Raw genomic sequence first — 7422 nt, 5'->3', positions numbered from 1 at the left:
AACACAATAAAACACAGCAACGTCTGAATCGAGGTTCAAATAAAGTACGCCTGCACTGAAATAAGAGCTGAGAATGTCATTCATACAAAAAGTGACATGAGAGATCCTCAAATCATTTAGGGTATTTATTTGAAGTTTTCAATATTGTATTCCTTAAATTTATCTAGTGATTGTTGACTATTTTTAACTAGATAAATTGTAACATTGTATCTGAAACCTTAGAAAATAAGCAAATTGTAAATAATTAAATAATCCCTTTCAGATAATGAGTGATAAAAATAATTGTTGGGTTAGTGAACACACTATAATAAGCACTACTGACGCTCTTCCGCGTGGGTTAAGGTTAAGCACTTTCACTATCAGTAAGGTGTTGATTATCAGTAATTTTAAAGGAAGCACTGAGTTCTAATAAGATGCTTAAAAACATCTATCCATCCATTTTCCCTCACGCTTATCCCAAGCAGGGTCGTGAGGGGTGCTGCTACCTATCTCCAGCTGTCTACGGAGGAAAGGCGGCGTACACTCTGGACAGGTTGGCTGCTCAGTGGTAAAGTGGGTAGCACTGCTGCCTTGCAGCAAAAAGGTTGCGTGTTCGATTCACGGCCCGGGTTCTTTCTGCATGCAGTATGCATGTTCCCCCTGAGCATGCATGGGATCTTTCCAGGTACTCTGGCTTCCTCCCGCAGTCCAAAAACATGACTGTTGGGTTAATTGGCTTCTTTAAAATCTCCTTAGATGTGAATGTGTGCATGAATGGTTGTTTGTCTCTGTGTTGCCGTGTGATGGACTGGTAAACATTCTCGATTAGGTCTTTTCAGCTGTTTATGCTGCTGCAGCAAAAAACTAAACTTAAGACTGTGCTCATGATAGAGCTCCTTCACCATTTTTCATTTTTAGTTTTATTGACATCTATTATTGTAAGACATCTCAATAAAGCACACGAAAGCACACAATAGGAAAGCCAATCATATCACAGCAAAATCATCCTTTTTGTGCTAGACGATGACCAGCTCAAGTCCTCAAGTCTAGTGTCCTGCACATTTACACTGTGTTTCTACTCTAACACAAAAATAGTTGAATCCCCTCCTTAGCATTTCATACAGCTCTGCAGAGGTCTGCAAATGAAGCATCATTTAATATGTGTATGTTGAACTATGGAAAGAACTAAGGCATCCAGCAGAAAGACACTTCAGGACTGACTTCTAATAATTTTTTTAAATGCCAACTTTCTAAATCATCCAGTATGTGTATCGGGTGTATAATGTGTTCAGCTATACATTGTTCCATTCCATAGCAACCTTTGCCCCTCTGTTTCTAATTTGCTGGGAGCTTAGTGTCTCCTAATGGTCCTAAATGCATCACTCATGTACTCTTCCCCACCCAAACAGAAGACTCTTGAGCACATAGAAAGGAGCATTGTGATGTTTGGATGTTATGCATGTCATAAATATTATGCGCTAAAGTAAATCCCAAACATGCTATCTTAGTGTTCTGAGGTTATATGGTCAAATGCTAATTGATACTGATTAGCTAAAGATATTATTACCACCCAATGGTGTGTCCTGTCAGTGATTTATTCATTTTTCAATTACAAATATAACTTTAGAGTCATATTATGTAAAGCATTAAGTCAGCTGCTGTATGGTTTATTTAGATACTTTATGTACATCCTTTAGAACAATATAAATAGAAAGATTCTTGCTCCCTGGATAAATATTAACATATACTATGGTTAAAGCTCTTTTGATTGCCAGCAGAGGAATGCAAGTGTCACATTTGTAATAATGTTTGTAAAAAAAAAGGACTGCAAAAATAGAATTGGCATATGGAAGCATTTCCCTCTTCTAAGACACCTGATTTATATCAATTCTTCTATCTGATGTCATTCATCTGCACAAATAGACATCCAAACATTGCATTGGGAGCTATGGGAATATTAAAAGCTCCCAGCTCCACTTTGAAGCCAAATTCAGAGACTTTCCTGGAAAGCAATATTCTAACTGAAGTGCCGACTGGTTCCTATATCAGCTTTAGAGATGAAAGAACCATTCATCATTTTCTGTGATTTCTCCCCCCCTCTCCTTTTGTTCTTCTGTTTCTTCCCATAAGAGATTTTAATTATGAAAGTCATCAATAACCGATGGCAGCTGTCATCTGCTATCTGTCTGTTGATAATCACACTGCTGACACTCATCCCTTTAACAGCCAAAAAAACTGCCCATTACAGTGGGATCATAAGCTTTCTCATCATATGCCTTTCAAAATTGAGGGTATTTTACATTAATGTAGAGGTTTTTATTTACATTTACTTTTTGACCTTGGCTCGTGAATCCATTATTTTTACTGCCAATGGAAAAAAAAAGAGGAGGTTTCTTTTTCTTTTTTTTTCTTTTTTTTTCAATTCATGGTCAATACCAGCCTAGCTGGAAAATCCTTGGCCTGTAAAGTGTTCAAGCTTGGAAAAATCTATTATTTTTACATATGGCTGTTTGTGCAGAGCTGGTCAGCTCAAATTATATCAATGTTATAAATAACAGAAACCTGTTTTTGTGTTTATATTCAAGCATTAATGTCAGGTTAAATATGTCTTAGCAGCAAATAATTTACTGCAGGGGAACTGAGCCCAGCTTTACAAGTGAGAGGGAGCTGTCCCTGGTGCTGAAACTGTCAATGAGAGGCTTTTAATTTGACAAGTATCCCGATTTAATCCTGCTTTACTATAGCTCCACACATAAGCATGTGCTGAATTCCTATTTGTACATGTTAAAGAATTTTTCCAGCGATTGCCTCTAGGGCAAAAACGAGTAAGCTGAACTTCTCTAGTGAGTAACGCTGTTTTACAAAAAACAACCCCAGGACAAAATCAAAACCAGAGGATAAGGATTCAAGGGACTTGTTACACTTCACTGTGGGGGATGAGGGAAAAATAAGGCGAGCAGGTGCATCCAGAAACACAAACACAGACTGAAACAGAGGCTTAGTTGTTTTCTCATCTATGGCATGCACAGACAAAAAAATAAAACAGAGTCCTCTAGGCTGCAGATCTCCAGAGTGTTTCAAACCTTCCAACAGAGAAAAAAGGAGGAGGGGAGAGGGTTAAAACAGACTGAACCTCAGCTGTTCAGCATCTCAACTAAAACCCCTGGCAACCTAACAAAAAAAAATAAAAAATAGAACACCAGCAGTGTCACAGAGGTTGTCGAGGTCTGCATTTTAGGTATTGCCTGGTGTTTACACAGCTATGTCTGCAGGCTGGTCTGCCTCTCAAAAAGGGGAGGAACAACATCTTTTCAAACATTAAAGAAAAAGCAAATGCCTCCTCCTGAAGGGTGGAGTAGCACTGCTTCAGCTCGTATTGTAATCCCCCCTTAGGATATTTGGATTTCCTATCTGAGAAACCAAGAGTGCTTGTTTAGTCCTTAAAGAAGTGCATAGTGGCACAATGCCACCTAGTGGAAATACTAGATGATCATTACATCTAATCTTTGCCTCCTGTTAGAAGAAATCTCTGGGATCTGAAAAAAAGATCAGCTCTCCTAATAAAACAGTCTGGTGAGTCACAAATGAACAGGCTTTGATTCATTAATGCACCACAGTCATCTATTGATTATTCATTTCATGCTACATTTACTCAACTAAAGTGGATAAAAAACACATTTATACTCACTTTTATAGCATTAAAACCCCAAATTCACTGTATTAAATTTGGACTTTAGGTGATATAGCAAAAATAAGAAGTGCATCAGAATTTAACCAAAGAGCAAATAGAGAACTCTTATTTGTAATTTAGTCTCAGTATAGTTATAGCTGTTAAGTGAAAACATCAGAACGCCATAAGAGCTGCTGCAAGAGGTGCACTACAAAATAATGATATTTATGGAGGAGATTAAAGATGTTTCTGAAAGAAAGCTAGCAGTCCAGTTTGCTCGTTTGCCACATGCCATGTAAGGAAAAACAGAAAACATGTAACACAGTTCTCCACTCAGCTGAGATCCAAACTGATCTTTCTGAGAAACATTCTACAGTTATGTCTGGAAACTGAAAAGTTTAACTTCTCTATATCTATAATTTACATCTATAAATCTAATCTAGGGTCTAAGGAAAAACTTTTTAATGTCTGTTCATAGATTTATCTTCCTAACCTTCTAGATTTGCAAAACAGTTACAACTACAGTATGTCCCCAAAAGATTTTAGATACCATTGCATTTTACTCATGTGGCCTGAATTATAAATGCATGCCTTTATATTTTGGATTTTTTTTTTTTTACAATCATGCATTACTTTGTAGGAAAATGTGGAAAAGCGAAATTTTTGATTTCAGAAACTGCTGCTACGTGCTCCTCTTTCAGTAACATATCTTCATCTGCTGTGTTACATTAATGGAGAAGCCTGTTAAAGCCATCATTTTCTAAAAGGATGGCATTGTTGTGCTCTGTGCAGGCATCCCATAATTACTTCACACACATCCAGCACAAAGATGGGAGTGATTTCACAGGATATGGAGCCTTTTAAGACCCTTTTTCATCCCTCTGTAGCCTATTTATCTACTTCCTGAATTCAGCCCTTTCACCCAAACAATTCCTAATTTTAAAACAAGCTCCTCATACTTGCTCCACAGTACTTTAGCCCTAGATCTCAATAACAGCCCCCATCACACTCTTAAAGCCTCCACTCAGCCCTCATGTGTCCATTCAGCCTCTCTATTTGTGATCCCACTTCATTTGCGGCACATTTCTCCCATTGACGACATAAGTGCTGAGACGGAAGTCCAAATGTCAGCCCATTAGCATAGCTAATTACATTTCAGTAATAATGACACCGCATTAAAGAGAGCAAGAAAAGGAGGAACAAGTCAAAGTGATTATCAAAACACCCCCCGTTTCCTCTCTCATGCACCATCAGATTCTATTCAGTCCCAGATGCGTAGAGAGGGCATTTTGCCTCTCACAAAAACATGTCCAAATATCACAGCGTTCATTACATTCAAGCCAGTGATACGGTAATTTTAGCAATTTCTGCACCTGCAGCACAGAAACAGATTTTCAGAGAAATGTACAATATGAAAATGGAAGGATGTGGAAATTTAAATTAAGATTATCAAAATGAAATTGCAGAAAATGCTTCAAAAACAGTTTAGGAAACTAACAGATATATTGTCATAAATTAGCATTACGTCATGGTGCTGAAGCTTATTTTACTTAATCTGGTGAATTGCTTTTAGCAGACAGAAAAAAAACTAATTTGGAAATGAACACTAACAGTTTAAACCTACAGCCAATATGTTTCCTCAGGAGCAAGAGCAGATCAAAACACAGCTGAGGACTAAGAGTATTAGAGAGACTCAGTTTGGTTTTCAAAGATATATTCAGCCTGATGTCTCTCTGCTGGCGTCTGTTGGAAACGACTGGGGTGTGGGATGCTTTATGCATGTGGGAGAGCAGGAGTGGGTCAGACAGTCTAAGCTCTTTATCCAGGTTCAGTGGCCCGCCACACATTACGGAGACGAATAAAGTGAAAAAACTGGCGTCAGCACTGCACATGAATCACAGCGGCCTCAACAGTAAATTCACTTCTAAAGCTGATCTTTGCTGGAGAGTAAAAGATATTGCCTGGAACAGAGCCAGAATAATCTACAAAATCCTGTTTTACACATCAGATTTGAGTCCATTTATGCTTATACAGCGGCTGCATTTTCTTTCTTATCAAAAATAATCCAAACCATTGCTGTTTTCCATTCTCTTATGGGCCCGTCTGCTTCCTTCATATTTTCAAAAAATGTATTCTGGAGTCATTGAAAGCAGGACAGCAGGTTCATCATGTCAGGTAGGAGGTTGTGTTTGTGTTTAGAGGCAAACGCAGACAGGAGACACACTTCATCCTGGTTACAACAGTAAATAACATGTCACAGATACATTTTGATTGCTCTCATGTTTGCACTGGAAGCAAATGGAAAGTGATGGTGGATATCATGCATCTGGGAATACAGTAATTGAATCAAGAAGTAAACATTGACACTACATGAGTAAACAGACGAGTTCACCTCCAGTAGGAGAGGACAATGAAATGACTGATCAATGATTTAATAATACCCAGGTGTTATTCCCATGCAAAATATTATAGAAATATTTTTCTTTTTTATATATGCTGAGCTAACAAGTCCAAAAAAGTACTCTAAACAGAATAACATAAAACTTTCAATCACTGTCTTCACTATTGTGCTCAGCTAATCACCTATCTAATCAGCCGATCTCCCAGAGGTCATGGCTTCACGGCGACCTGCTAATTTACTGCTAAAGGCACATTTTCCCACCCAATCCCACTGTGATAGGTGGAAAAAAGGGGCTGAGGTGTCTGTGGATCAAAGATAAGAGCATACAGGGTATTGCAAGCAGTTGCTGAATATAGCTGGGGGTTAAAAGTAAAGGTGGTCAGATTTTATCTCTTTAGACATTGTTAAGTATGCCAATCAAAGTGATCGGATAGAAAAAGACTGACAAAAGGTTCTATATGCATTACAGTAAAAGTGCAGATATCGTAGCAGGGCAAAGACACCAGTTGTGGTAGAAAAACAACTGCTTCTTAATAAACGTATAAGGATGTCAACAGTCAAATACAAGAGGAAGAAGCCCTCTTTCATCCTTTAAAATAAACAGCTATGTTGAATTTTAACTGTATCTTAGGGTGGATCATGTTTGTATTGTGTAATGCTACCAGATCTTTGTTAGAAATGTTAAAATTTCTCTTTACATTGGTCCATACATGTAAACAGGTTAGTGTTTAGTAGGAATATAGTAACTTATTACTTATAGCTTATTAAAGTGCTTATGTTTTTTTTTTACCTATACTTTACTGACTTTCTGTCTACTCACCCTTTAAATTTTTTGTTACATTGAAGTACTTTTACCTTTTTACTTAAAATTTGAGACATTGTTGCTACAAATTAAAAATTACTGTAATTTATAATGAATGGATTTTTTTATATCCGTTTTTCCTGGTCTCCACATTCCATACTGGTCGGTAGCGTTAATAAACCACATTGCTGTTTGCCAAGTTTTAAAGGTATTTTGGTTATGCCTCTTTAAAATTGGACACAGTTATTTTTATTATCGGGCTACAGTTATTTTTAAATATTGTTTTAAAGGCTGATAAACCAATGTTACTGCTAAACTGTTTTGTATTATTGATAGTTAAATGTGGTGAAATGTCTTTTTTTTTGCTGGTTATTTATTTTGGCACAGTGCACTTTAGTGTTCTTTTGCTCTAAAACACAGTGGACACATTTCACTGTATTCCTACAGAAGACACATTTAGTTTTCTCATGCAAACATCCCACTTTTGATGCATGACATTTTACTTGATGGCTTTTGTGTTATTCTGAGTTCTTATACCCAGCAATGTTTATAAAACATTATCCAAGACAG

This window comes from Cyprinodon variegatus, unplaced genomic scaffold (genome assembly GCF_000732505.1).
Source record: "Cyprinodon variegatus isolate N-32 unplaced genomic scaffold, C_variegatus-1.0 Scaffold38, whole genome shotgun sequence".
Taxonomy (NCBI): Eukaryota; Metazoa; Chordata; class Actinopteri; order Cyprinodontiformes; family Cyprinodontidae; genus Cyprinodon; species Cyprinodon variegatus.
The sequence above is the reverse complement of the archived record's forward strand: the minus strand, read 5'-3'. Positions refer to the sequence as shown.